Source organism: Tupaia chinensis, unplaced genomic scaffold (genome assembly GCF_000334495.1).
Source record: "Tupaia chinensis unplaced genomic scaffold, TupChi_1.0 Scaffold000573_1, whole genome shotgun sequence".
Lineage (NCBI taxonomy): Eukaryota > Metazoa > Chordata > Mammalia > Scandentia > Tupaiidae > Tupaia > Tupaia belangeri.
In genome coordinates this window covers 2,460,312-2,474,763 of record NW_006160087.1, presented here as the reverse complement: position 1 = coordinate 2,474,763, position 14,452 = coordinate 2,460,312, and the positions used below count along the sequence as shown (strand labels likewise).

Here is a 14,452-nt window from a genome sequence, read left to right as displayed (position 1 = left end):
CCCTCCCTCCTCCCTCCCGTCCCTCCTCGCTCCCGTCCCTCCTCGCTCCTCCCGTCCCTCCTCGCTCCCGTCCCTCCTCGCTCCTCCCGTCCCCCCAACACCTGCTTGCCTGCGCCACCTCATGGCCTTGCGCTCTGCTGTCCTGTCAGGCCCCCTGCGACCCTTTCCTTCTGTGGACTGGATTCTAATGCCATTTCTCAACGAGGCTTCGCCAAATGTGCTTTTTTTAAAAAATAAAATTATGTATTTTTATTTGTTCATTTGTTTTAATTTGACCAGAGAGAGAGGCAGAAAGAGAGAGAGAGAGAGAAAGTGAGAAAGCAAGCCACCAGGTTCAGGCCTTGAACCATGGTCAGCCATGTGGGAGTGTCCAGCGCCTCAACCACCATGCCACCTGCTGGCCCCCACCAAATATGCTTTTGATGCTGTTGAGTGCTTTTATACTGAATTCTACGTCTCTCTGTCTTAGTCCATTTGTGCTACTAGAACCCAGTGTCAGACCGGATGCCCTATACAGAACAGGAATGTGAGTGCTGGAAGGTGGTGCGGGTGGAGTGCAGTGCCGACCCCGACCCGTGGGGGGCTCCAGCTCACTCTGAGACCTCCCAGGACACGTGCATACCCGTGGACTCAGCAGGGTGTGTGTGTGTGTGTGTGTGTGTGTGTGTGTGTGTGTGTGTGTGTGGTGGCTTCAAGACCCCTTGCATCTCTCTCACTCATGAAAGAGCAGAATAAATAAACATAAAAAATGATTTATCACAGCACCGGAGGCCCGGAAGTCCAAGATGGTGCTGGCAGCGCGGCGTTCGCAGGGCTGCTCTCTGCTTCCACGACAGCTGTGCCCTCCAGAGGAGGTGACCTCGTGTCCTCTAGCCACGGAAGGGTCAGAGGGCAAAAGGGGCTGAACTCCGTCAGGATCTTTTAAAAGGGTGCCAACCCTATCAGTGGGGGCAGAGCCCCCGGCCTTACCTCCTGAGGCCTTACCTTATGAAGCTGAACTAGGGATTACGTTCCAACACGAATTATGGAGGGGACGCAAACCAATCATGACCCTTAACATTTTGTAATATGTATGTATATGTATAAATGTATGGGGGTGGCCCACCGGCAGGTGGTGTGATGGTTAAGCCACTGGATTCCCACATGGCTGACCGTCGTTCAAGTCCTGGACCGAGGTCTTGAAAATCAACAAATAAATAGATAAAGAAAGAAGGGAATATATGTTTTAAAAAATAAGACAAACACTTTTTAAAAATGTGTATGTGTATCGGTTTGCTAGAGGGCATGTACACTTTCTGGAAAGACACAGAGAGAGGGGAAGTGAAGAGAGCTTCCAGCTCGGTTTCCTACCACTGCCTATGCCACTGAGGATGGGCTTACGTAAGCCTTTTTTGATGACTCAACAGTACTGTGTGGGGCCAGCCCGTGGCGTGGCACTTGAACTTGATGAGAGAAGGTTAAGATGCTTGATTCCGCATGGCTGGCTGTGCTGTTTGATCCTGGGCCTGGTGGCTTGAGAGACATGCTGGGTGCGTGTGTGTGTGTGTGTGTGTGTGTCTGTGTGTGTGTGTCCAAAATCCCGAGAGGAGAACGGAGGAGTCAAGGCTGTGGTGTGGCCATACCCAGGAGGGTGCTTTCTCACTCTGCCTCTTGCTCTCTCTCTTTCCCCAGCAAATGCATGTGCCCTAGACTTTAAAGAGAGAGTACTGTTGTGAATGCAAGTTACGTTAAAATCCTGCAGATGCAAATGTTTCAAGTGGTAACTGACCCCAGTAGATGCTATGATTTGTATTCTTTTTTTTTGATAGATTTTTCTTTAGGACACCTGTACTCGCTAGACAGAGACAGAGAGACAGCAAGCAAGAAATCACTCCCCCAGGGGGATGGCCACACCGCAATCCCTTCTCCTCTATTCTCCTCTCAGGATTTTAGGTACGCATGCACATGTGTCTGACTTGAGTCTCAAGCCCCCGGGTCTGGGACTCGAACTGCCTTTGGCTGTGTGGAGTCTAGCCACTTGCTGGAAAAGTCCTTTGGTTTTGCTCTTTCCTGTTTCACTGCCTTTGCCTTGGTAAAATTCCTCACCGTTTCTTGTTTCAAGAGTAGCATGAAGCCTTTCGGCCGCCCTGCCTCCGCCTCTCCTCACTGCCCTTCCTCCATACTGTCCTGGGCTTTGCTTCGGGTGCATAACTGCGTCACCACCGCAATGATTCCTGGCATTACGGAGCCCTAGCTGCATGCGACGTCGCACTGTGCCTTTTGCATTCCCCATGGTGGGCAAAGGAGTACGAAACCTCTGAGTGCCAGCGTGGAGTCCGTCTGCGTGGACCCCGATCTCTGTCCACTTGCCTGTTAGCAGTCTCGGGAAGGTCTCCTTTTCACTCTCGGTGTCTGTCTGTACAGTGGGCATTGCAGTCACGCTCACTTGGCGGCTACTGTAAAGACTGAAATAAGGGGACCAGCAGTTAGCGTAATGGCTATGTCACTGGACTCCTACGTAGTCGACCACGGTTCGCGTCCCAGACCCGGTGGCTTAGAACTCACGCCGGGCGCGTGTGCGTGCGTGCCCAAGATCCCGAGAGGACAATGGAGAAGGGATTGCGGCGTGACCATCCCCCCTGGGGGGTGATTTCTCTCCTTCTGTCTCTATGTCTCTCTCTGTATTTCTGGTGAGTGCAAAAACCTCTCCAAAGTGGGGGAATAAAGACTGAAGTAAGGTGAGGAGTGGCAAGTGCTTAGCACAGTGCCCGCCGAGTCCCCAGGTATGACCATCTGTTTATTTTTGTTGAGCTGTAATTTAGTGGTTTAGAATGCCATGAAATAATCCTTTTAAAACCTACAATTCAGTGTGGTGTAGTCACAGAGCTATAAAGTCGTCGCCCTCTGATTGCAGAGCGCTTTCGCCCCATAAGGACAGAGAAAATGGGAGAGCACCCCCGGGGAGATGGCTGCCTGCAAACGGCCACTCCCCACCCGGGCCGACCTGGGACCTGCTACTCCACTTCCGTCCTAAGGATCTGCCCGTCCCACACCTCACGCAAACCAATCGTGAGACAGTGTCTTAGCGTGAGGGGGTTTTGTTTTGTTTTTAGTTTTTGCTATAGGACGTGTGTGCTTGCCAGCAGGTGGGGAGAGGGAGAGGGAGAAAGTGAAAAAGTCACCTCCCAGGAGAGATGGCCATGCCACAGCCCCTTCTCCATACTCCTCTCGGAACTTAACTTGGGGACCACGATGCACCTGCGCGGCTTCCAAGCAACCTCTGTAGGCCATGAGGGGTGCAGTCGCCTTAGCCTCCACACCTGGCGCGGGCGGACCTGCAGGAGGTCTTTACCTTCTGCCCTTGGTATTTACTTTGTTCATGATCATGCTTGCACGAGGGACAGCGAGGGAGAAGCACCGGTAACAGGGTACTGTCAAACCGTGGTTCGGTCCCCAGCTGCCAGCTCCTCGGGATCTGGGGAACGTGAGTGAGCACCCAGCAGTGTTTCAGGGCAGCCGAGCCGGGGACGGGAACCCGTGGCCACGCAGTTTGGTCCGCCTGACTGGCCTGCCAGGCTTGGCCTGTCCGCGGTTCTCCTGGGGCAGCCGTCCCGCTGCCAGGTGGCTGTGCCGCGGTGCGTGCGCCCATTTGCCCTCTGATGGGCATTTGGGTTGTTCTGACCCCAGTGCTGCCGACAGGCCCGTAAAAGTTTCTGTGCTGATTTCTCTTGGTATCTGAGAAGCCTTCAAAAAGTTTGTGGGGGGTACCAGCAGTTAGCGTAATGGCTATGTCGTGGATTCCCACGTAGTCGACCGTGGTTCGTGTCCTGGACCCGGTGGCTTAAAACTCACGCCGGGCGCGTGTGCGTGCGTGCCCAAGATCCCGAGAGGAGAATGGAGGAGAAGGGATTGCGGCGTGACCATCCCCCCTGGGGGGTGATTTCTCGCTTTCTGTCTCTATGTCTCTCTCTGTCTGGCTGGTGAACCCACACACCCTACAGTGAAAATCTCTCCAAAAAAAGAAAAAAAAAAAAAAGTTTGTGGGAAGGGCCAGTCTCTAGCCTAGAGGTTAAGAGAGCTGGGTCCCACCCGGCGGCTCAAGGACAGGCTCTGGTGGCCTGAAAAAAAATAAGTGGGTGCGTGTGCAGCGTGGAGAGATGGAGAAGGGATTGCGGTGTGACCATGCCCCGTGGTGGGCTGCGTTCTCCCTCTCTCTGTCTTGTGAGTGCATATAACCTCTGGCAAGTAAAAAGCAATGATAATTTAAAAGTTATTATTATCGTAGCCGTCCTGGTGGGTGTGAAGTGGTAAGTCACTGTGATTTTGTCTCTAGTGTCTAAAGATGTTAAATAGCTCTTCCTGTGCTTATCACGTGTGTCTTATCCCGTCTTTATTTGAGCTATTACCTTCCTTGATCCTCTTTACAGACTTCCTTATCGCTTTTTTTTAAAGAATTACTTTATTTTAATTTTATTTATTTATTCACTTATCTTTTAATTTAACCAGAGAGAGACAAAGCAAGAGAAAGAGCACACCCGAGAGAGAGAGAGAAAATGAAAAGGCAAGACGCCAGGTTCAGGACCTGAACCGCGGTTGGCCACGTGGGAGTGCAGCGCTCTTAACCACCATGCCACCTGCCAGCCCCACCTTAGCGCTTCTTAGCAGTCAGTATCCTCATTTTATACAAAGGAAGTTGACACTTACAGTTCAGTAATTCGACTAGGTCACACGGCTGGTCATTGACTACTCATGTTACTCTTTTCCTTGTTTTTAGTTTTTGCTGTGGGGTGCATGCATGCTTGTCGGAGAAGGAGAGAGAGAAAATGGGAGAGCACCCCCAGGGAGGTGGCTGCACCGTGTTCCCTTACCCCACTCTTCTCGGGGTTTGGGCGCGCCTGCACACACACCCGTGCGTTTTTCAGCCTGCCAGGTCTAGTTCCTGAACAGTGCCATCGGCCCTGTGGGATCCGGCTGCCCTAACCACTGGACCACCGGCTGGCCACTCTTGATTACTTTGAACTCTTCAGAATATCTACAGGGCAGGACCAGGGTTAGCATAATGGCTATGTCGCTGGACTCCCACGTAGTCGACCATGGTTCGTGTCCCGGACCCGGTGGCTTAAAATTCACGTGCTGGGCACGTGTGCGTGCATGCCCAAGATCCTGAGAGGAGAATGGAGGAGAGGGGATTGTGGCGTGGCCATCCCCCCGGGGGGTGATTTCTCGCTTTCTATCTCTCTATCTCTCTGTCCAGTGAGCGCACGCGCCCTATAGCAAAAACCTCTCCAAAAAATAAGAATATCTCCAGGGCTTTGAGTCCGGTGGCTCTCAGCAGCATTTCAAGCACAGAGGGCCTAGCGGATCACCTTGGTATTACCTTCAGTTCCTTCTGTCTCACCGGCACTGTTGGATAAAGTGCAGCCCAGAATTCTTCTTCTTCTTCAGTTTGATTAGAGAGATAGAGAGAAAAAACAAGCCACCAGGTCTAGGACTTGAACCACAGTTGGTCATGTGGGAGCCCAGTGCCTTAATCATCATACCACCTGCTGGCCCCCGCAACACAAAATTCTTATAACTTCAGAATATTTGGGGACCAGCAGTTAGTGTAATGGCTATGTCGCTGGAATCCCACGTAGTCGACCGCGGTTCGCGTCCCGGACCCGGTGGCTTAAATCTCACGCGGGGTGCGTGTGCATGGGTGCCCAAGATCCCGAGAGGAGAATGGAGGAGAAGGGACTGCGGCGTGGCCATCCCCCGTGGGGGGTGATTTCTCGCTTTCTGTCTGTCTGTCTGGCGAGCGCATGCACCCTGTAGCAAAAACCTCTAAAAAAAAAAAAAAAAAAAGAATATTTGGAGGAAGTTTTGTTCCAAAACCTACCATTTAATTTTCATCTTCAGAAGACACTTCAGCAAACAAACCAGCCCACTATTTTTTTTTCCTAAGAGAGATTTTTGCTATAGGGTGTTTGTGCTCTCTGGAGAGACAGAGACAGAAAGTGTCTCACCATCCCCCGGGGTGGGGGGCTGATTTCAGTCCCTATCGGGAATGGCCACACCACAATCCCTTCTCCAGCCTCCTCTTGGGATCTTGGACACACACTCACAACAGGTGCCTGGTGTGAGTTTAAGCTGCCGGGTCCGGGACTCAAACTGTGAGTTTCAGTGGGGGTCCAGTGACGTAACAGTTATGCCATCTGCTGGTCCCCAGCCCATAATTTTTGTCTAAGCCATTCTTAAAATATTTATCAGTATTTTAAGAGCAAACACTAGACCTTTAAACTTTTAGATTGCAATTTTTTCCGGTTTGTTACGTGTGCAGCAACAGTAGCATAGCAGCCTGAGGCTGTGTGCTCCGGGAATCACGTTCGGACTCTCCACATGAACTGGGGTGGAAGCTAGCTTCCCGGGCCTTTGCTAATTTTTGCTATAGTACAAACCGTGGTTTGAGTCCCAGGCCTGGTGGCTTGCTTTCTCACTGCCCCCTTCTTTGTGAGCATGCATGCCCTATAGCAAATTTAATATAATTATACTAATAATAAATAAAATTAAATAAATAATTCTTAAAAAAAAAGAAAAGAAAACCCCAGTGTTTCCATAAATGTGCATGCCAGCACTAAGCCCACCAGTAGAAACACGGTCCCTGCCTCCCTTCTGCCTTCCAGATCTCACAGAGCAGCTCACTGATGGGCCTCGAGTCACCTGCGGAGGGGCCGGCAGGTGGCATGGTGGTTAGGGGAGCTGGACTCCCACATGGGCGACCACAGTTCAAGTCCCAGACCCTGGCGGCTTCACTTTCCCTCTCTCTCTGTGGTCAAATTAAATAATAATAATAAAGTTAAATTTTAAAAAAATCTTTTTTTAAAAAATCATGTGGGAAACTTAGCTGTAGAGGAACCTGGAAGTGCACTGTTAGTTTTCCAGAAGGAAGTTGGAGAGGATGCCAATATGAATACGCAGATCTCCCCGGGGCCAGCTCTAGAAAGGACTGTCACCAGTGTACACTGTTAAGACACAGCTTGTGTTCAAAACGAGAGGGGGGGCCAGTAGATGGTATAGCGGTTACGTTCTTGGACTCCCTGTGGTTCAAGGCTTAGGCCCGGTGGCTTGAAACTCACGCCAGGCACGTGTGCATGCATGCCCAGGATCCTGGGAGGAGAATGGAGGGGAAGGGATTGTGGTGGCTATCCTCCCTGGGGGGTGATCTCTCACTTTCCTTCTCACTGTCTCTCTCTGTTTCCCTGGTGAGCACATGAGCACATGCACCCTAAGACAAGAACTTCTAAAGAAAAAAAAAAAAAAACACTATAGGCGGGGCCGGCAGGTGGCGTGGTGGCTAAAGCTCTGAACTCCCACATGGCTGACTCTGTTTCGAGTCTCGGACCTGGTGGCTTGCTTTCTCACTTTTCCTTTCTCTTCCTCTGTCTTTCTCAGGTCAAAATAAAAAAAAAAAAAAATAACAATGATGAATAAAATTAAATAAAATGATTATTTTTTTAAAGCCACAGGAAAAAGTTATTCAATAGTTGAATGAAAAAGAAAGGTGCACAATGTAGTGCTAAGGATGACGAATGTATGCATCATACAATGCATACATGCTTTGAAAAACCACATTATACCCCACAAAGGTGGACAGTGCTGAAACATAAATTATAGAGTCAGCCCCGTGACTTAGTGTTAAGGGAGCTGGATTCCATATGGCCGACTGTGGTTTGAATCCCAGCCTTGAAGGTTTGGAAAACACACTGGGTCTGTATGTGCCTGCTCCAAGTCCCAGAAGCAGGGGGAAATGGAGAAGGGACTGTGGCATGACCACACTCCATTGGGGGGGTGCATTCTCTTTCGCTCTGGTGATAGCCTGCCAGATGATCTATTTTGACATGCTAAAAACATCCACCCTTTAGCAATTAAAAAAAAAAAAAAGACAAAACCCACAGAATTAACTGGCCACTACAGAGACCCAGGGCGCTGGACAGTGCTTGCATTAGGTGCTCTTCAGTGTGGCACAAGTAGAGACGCTGCCAAGGAGCTGAGGGATGGAGCTTCTCAGGTGGCAAAACGTTGTTCTCACAACTATGCATTTTGTTCCTCAACTGCAAAAATCCTAGTTCATCCCCAAATTCAGTCCTTCTGTTTTTTTTTTTTAAAGAATTATTTTATTTTATTTATTCATTAATTTATTTTTTAATTTGACCAGAGGGACACAGAGAGAGAGAGACAGAAAGTGAGAAAGCAAGCCACCAGGTCCAGGACTTGAACCATGGTAAGCCATGTGGGAGTGTCTAGCACCTTAACCACCACGCCACCTGTTGGTTCCCCAGTCCTTCTGTTTTAATTATTGTTGCTTCTTAAAATCTTTTTCATAACCAATTTTATTCCTTTTTTAAAAATTTGTTATAGGGCGCATGTGCCTGCTGGAGGCAAAGTGAGAAGCATCTCCAGGAAGAAGGGCCATGCCACAGTCCCTTCTCCATAATGCTCTTGGGATTTTAGGCACGCACACGCACACACGCACACACACACATGCCTGTTCATTTTTCAGGCTCTGGGACTCAAATTATGCCCTGGGTCATCTGGAAACAGCCACCCTGGCTGGCCCAGTTCCTTTATTTGCTTTTCTTCTTTTTTTTTTTCCTTGAATTATTTTTTCTAACTTTATTTAGCATTATTATTATTTTTTTTTTCAGTTTGATCAGAAAGAGACGGGAGGAGGGGGACCGAGTGAGAAAATAAGCCACCAGGTCTGAGACTTGAACCGCAATCGACCATGTGGGAGTCCAACGCCTCTAACCACCACGCCGGCCCCCCAGTTCCATTCTTTGTATACCTCGATGTAATACCTAAAAGCTGTCAGTAGCTGATTTCCACCTCTGTCACCTTTTGCTCTCAGCTGCTCTTCTCTTCATTTCAAGTTCCTTTACTTCGTCCGTTCTTCCCAGCTGCAATGAATCACGCTGCTTTTTAGGAATGCTCAGTGATCTTGGCTCCATTCTGCATTTGTTGCTGCTCAGGCGTTTTTTGGAAGTGGTTTTGCAAGCAGTCTGGGTTGCCAGAGTCCAGACCTCCACATGCGATGGGTAGTTGATGTGTTTGTTTTACTAATACAAAGTATATCTAAACAGTTCTTTGGCTGGTGGTGTTTTCAGGATGTTCAGTTAAGAATTATTTCAGGACTGGGACTAGCAGTTAGTGTAATGGCTATGTCGCTGGATTCCCACGTAGTCGACCGCGGTTTGAGCCCTGGACCCGGTGGCTTGAAATTCACGCCGGGCGCGTGTGCGTGCATGCCCAAGATCCCGAGAGGAGAATGGAGGAGAAGGGATTGCGGCGTGGCCATTCCCCCTGGGGGGTGATTTCTCGCTTTCTGTCTCTCTGTCTGTCTGGCGAGCGCACACGCCCTATGGCAAAAAAACCTCTCCACAGGAAAAAAAAATAAAAAAGAATTATTTCAGGACTGGCTCTATGGTGCAGTGGTAATTGCGGCCCAGGGCAAGCCAGAACCTACATGGTACCCATGGTTCGAATCCCCTGCCCAGTCAGCCTGAACCCTGTCAGGCGTGTGCACAAGAGCCCCAGATCCGCTGGGCTGGAGGCCTGGAGGAAGGGAGGCCACACCTCTCCCTTTCTCTCTCTCGCATTCACATGTGCACACGTGTGTTCTATCACGAAGGAAGGAAAACATTTCATTACTTCATGCACTTCCAACGTTCATTGGAGCGTTATTCATAATAGCCACGTTAGAGTCAACCTACACGTCCACCGATGGATGAGTGGCTGAAGTCAGTGTCCTCCCATACACGGTGGAGTGCTAGCCAGCCTTTAAAAAGGAGACCTTGGGCCCAGCAGCGGCCAACAGGGCACTGGACTTCCACGTGGCTGACTGGGGTTTGAGTCTCGGACCTGGTGGTGGCTTGCTTTCTCATTTTCCTTTTCTCTCTGGTGAGCACGCATGCCCTATAGCAATTTAAGAAATAATATTAATGATGAATAAATTTTTTAAAAAGAAAACATCCAAGACCATTTGAAGCAAATTCTTTTTCTTTGTTTTTAGATTTTTTTGCCATAAGGCATGCAAACTGGCCAGAGATGAGAAATCACAGAAATGAGAAATCACACCCCTGGGGGAATGGTCGCAATGCCGTCCTCACAACTCCAATCTTGTTTCAGGATGTTGGCCATACGCACAAACGCCCGAAGGTTTTTTTCAGGCCACTGGGTCCAGAACTTAAACCACAGGGTCAGCCATGTGGGATCCAGTGCCTAACCACCATGCCACCTGCTGGCCTGCCAGACTGTTTTCCTATTAACCTGATAGCCTGCCAGATTATCTATTTTGACATGCTAAAAAATAAGACCGAATAGATGTTCCCGTATAGGTTGGTTAAATAGATTATGTGTCGTGTGGCTTAGCGGCTGTTGCTGTCTCTTGTTACGGAATCGCATTATAGTAGCTGTCTTATGTCTACAGGGCAGTCCTCCACACAGCCCGGGTCTGACTTGGAGTCTTCCTGTTTTACCCCATTTGATTGACTTAAAGGATTTCAGGAGCGGCATTCATAAATTTCCAGGTATGAGCATTTTAATTCCTGATATTGCGCCTCACTTAAATACATACATTGAAAAGCAGAACTTTGCTCATGTAGATTTTGTATAGCAGCAAACGGGTGGATGGCTTGAAAGTTCACTGTCTACGAATTTCAGCATTCTGATCTTAGCCAGCTCTCCTGTTCCCCTACTGCTAAATTCTTTTCTTTTCTTTTTTAAAAATAATTATTTAGTATTATTGTTATTATTTTCAGTTTGACTAGAGAGAGAGAGGGAAAGTGAGAAAGCAAGTTGCCAGTTCCGGGACTCAAACCGTGGTCAGCTATGAGGGAGTCCAACACCTTAACCACCACACCATCTGCCGATCCTGCTAAATTATTTTCAATGATAACTTTATTTTGACTAATCTCTTAAAGAAATGTAGATAATCCTTAATGTGCGCACGTTTTAATTCATTGCCCCTCTGGTGTGCGAGTTTTTTCCGTCCTACCTTAATTAAAGCCTCGTGTTACTAAGAACTGCAGATTATCTAGGCCAGCCCCTTGATTTGCGGAGCAGAAATCAGGCCTAGGAGGTAGCTAGGAGGTAGCTGCCCATGGACTAACAGATGGCATCATGACATCACTGAACCCAAAGGATTCAAACTCATGCCAGGCGCACATGCGTGTGTGCCCAAAATACTGAGAGGAGACTGAAGGGATTGCAGAGTTGCCATCCTCTCTGTCTCTCTCTGTCTCTCTGACAAGTGCACACACCCTGTAGCAAAAATCTCTCTAAAGAAAAGAATCTGGATTTCCCAAAGCTGTGTTGTACAGATTTGGAGTCACTGTCTGCATTAGTACCCTTCTTGGTAACATAGGCTTACTGTCACCAACCTAACAGGCCATGGTGGGAGACGGTTAAAAGAGTGGATATCGGCCCTTGTACCACTGCCTCTTGACTCTCACCACATCTTTCCTGAAATCCCACCCAAGACCAGCAGGTAGTGTAGTGGTCAAGGGTGCTGAACTTCCACATGGTCCACTGGGGTTCAAGTCCTGGATCTGACAGCTTGCTTTCTCACTTTTCCTCTCTCTGGTCAAATAAAAACAAATAAAAAATAAAGTTAAATAAAATAATTCTTTTTAAAAATACTTCATTCCGTTTGTTGTTATTATTAATTTTTTGAGAGGTTTTTGCTATAAGGTACATGCACTTGCCAAAAAGACAGAGAGACAGAAAGCAAGAAACCACCCACCCGCCCCCCCAGGGGGGATGGCCACGCCACAATCCCTTCTCCTCCGTTCTCCTCTTGGGATCTTGGGCACGCATGCACATGTGCCCAGCGTGAGTTTAAGCCACCAGGTCTGGAACTCGAACCACAGTGGACTACATGGGAGTCCAGCGACATAGCCATTATGCCAACTGCTGGTCCCTTATTATTAATTGTTTTAAGAATTATTTTTATTGAGACCAGCAGGAGGTGTGGTGGTTAAGGCTCTGGACACTCTCATATGGTCGACCACGGTTCGAGTCCTGGACCTGGTGGCTTATTTTCTCACTTCACTTCTCTCTGGTCAAATTAAAATAAATGAATGAAGAAATAAACTTAAACAAAAATAATTATTTTTTTAAAGAATTATTTATTTAATTTAAAGTTGATCAGTGAGGGACAGAGTGTGAGAGAGGGAGGGAAAGTGAGAAAGCAAACCACCAGATCCAAAACTTGAATCGCGGTTCAATGTGGGAATCCAGCAGCCTTAACCACCACGCCACCTGCTGGCCCCTATGAAATTATTCTTTAAAAAAAAAAAGAAGAGAAAGAAGCCCCACCCTTGGCTCACAAGTCGCAGGACTCTGAATTCCCCTAAAGTTACCAGTCTGGAAGGACTGGCTTCTCTTGCCTGTCCTGCTCCATCATCAAGGGCGGTCCTGTGGCCTCGGCTTAGCCCGTCCCGCTGAGTGAGCCCTCATCACTGCACACGCCTGGTCCTTTGTCTCCTGCACCTGTCTTTAAGTCTGACTGTCCCTCTAGCTGCAGTTCAGCATCTCCAGTGGCCATCCGGCCACTTCTACATGGTTCCTGTTCAGCTCAAACCCAGTTTTCCCCTCCAGACTTCCCTATTTCTATTATTGATTTCTATTAAAAAGACCCTAAAAGGACCAGCAGTTAGCATAATGGCTATGTTGCTGGACTCCCATGTAGCTGACCGCGGTTCGTGTCCCGGACCTGGTAACTTAAAACTCACGCCGGGTGCGTGTGCATGCGTGCCCAAGATCCCAAGAGGAGAACGGAGGAGAAGGGAATGTGGCGTGGCCACCCCGCCTGGGGGGGGATTTCTCACTTGCTTTTTGCCCTATAGCAAAAAAAAAAAAACCTCTCCAAGGAAAGAAAAGAAAAAAAAAAGACCCTAAATACTTGTGGTTTTTTTTTTTTTTTTTTTTTTTTCTTTTTTAGAGAGAGAGAGATTTTTGCTATAGGGCATGTGCACATGCCAGAGAGACAGAGAGAGAGAGAGAGCGTGCGAGATGAAGAGACAGGAAGTGAAAAATCACCCCCCCTCCTGAGGAGATGGCCACGCTACAATCCCATCTCTCCATTCTCCTCTCGGGATCTTGGGCATGCACGCCCATATGCCCAGCATGAGTTTTATGCTGCTGGGTCCAGGACTCGAACCGGGGTCAACTACATGAGTCCAGTGATGTAACCATTACACCATCTGCTGGTCCCAATACTTAGGTTTTAAAAAGCACTGTTGGGGGTCCAGCAGGTGTTATGATGGTTAAGGGCACTGGACTCCCACATGGCTGACCATCGTTTGAGCCCTGGACCTGGTGGCTTGCTTTCTCACTTTCCCTCTTTCTCCATGTCTCTGTCTACCTTTGGTCAAATTAAAATAATAATAATTATGAATAAATTTAAATAAAAAGAATTATTAAAAATAAAAAAAACACTGGAAGGCTGGCAGATGGCATGGTGGTTAACAGCGCTGGACTCCCACATAGCTGACCACAGTTCAAGTCCTGGGCCTGGCGGCTTGCTTTCTCATTTTTCTTCTCTTTCTCTCACTCTCGCTCTGTCCCTCTCTGGTCAAATTAAAAGAAAGAAAGAAATGAATGAATAAGTAAAGTTAAATAAAATCATTCTTTTTTTAAAGAAAGCACATGCACCCTCTGGCAAAAACCAAACCAAACCAAAAGCACTGTTAGGGGCTGAGTGGTGCTATGATGGTTAGGGGCTGGCCGACTGCAGTTCAAGTCCTGACCTGGCGGCTTGCTTTCTCACTTTCCCGCTCTCTGTCTCTCTCCGGTGCGCACATATGCCCTATGACAAACTTAATAAGTATAACTAAAAATTTAAAAATATCCTTTAAAAACAAATAAGTAAAAAGCACTGTTGGGCCAGCTCCATGCCCTGGTGATTAAAGTGCCCAGATCCCACATGGCTGACTGGAGTCTTGAACCCATTGGCCTGAGAAACACGCTGGGTGTGTGTGTGCTCAAAATCCTGAAAGGGGGAATGGAGAAGAAGGGATTGAAGGATTGCAGAGTGAGCACTCCCCACGGGGTGCTGTCTCCTTTCTGTCCCTCTCTCTGGAAAGTGCACGTCCCCTTAGCATCAAAACAAACAAAACCCAGAGCTGTCATTCGCGTATCGCACCACGTCCCACAACCACTCGGCCCTCAGTCCGTGGGTCTGTTTCCCATCCCAGACTTCGGCATCGGTTCCTTCCCGCCGTCCTGCCATCCCCGCATCCGAGCCACAGCCAGACTGGCAGGGGCGGGAAAGAAAAGAACGGATCCCCTGATGGCAGCTTGGTTCTCTCCTCCCTCCCCACTTCTCCTTCCTGTCACCCAGGACAAATTCAGCTCGGCTTTTCATAATGGAGTCAGCTTGTCATCTTTTCAGGCAGCACACGAGTCTTGACTTAAGTAAAGACGGAATCTCATC

At 48.5% G+C, this 14,452-nt stretch overlaps 1 protein-coding gene across 1 annotated transcript in view; it reads left to right on the top strand.

The window, feature by feature from the left end:
- Positions 1-14,452, top strand: part of ZBTB8A (zinc finger and BTB domain containing 8A) — a 68,507-nt gene that overhangs the window by 30,121 nt on the left and 23,934 nt on the right. The window contains 1 exon segment of the mRNA XM_006158105.3: positions 10,445-10,544. The gene's annotated coding sequence lies outside the window, so the exon portion shown is untranslated.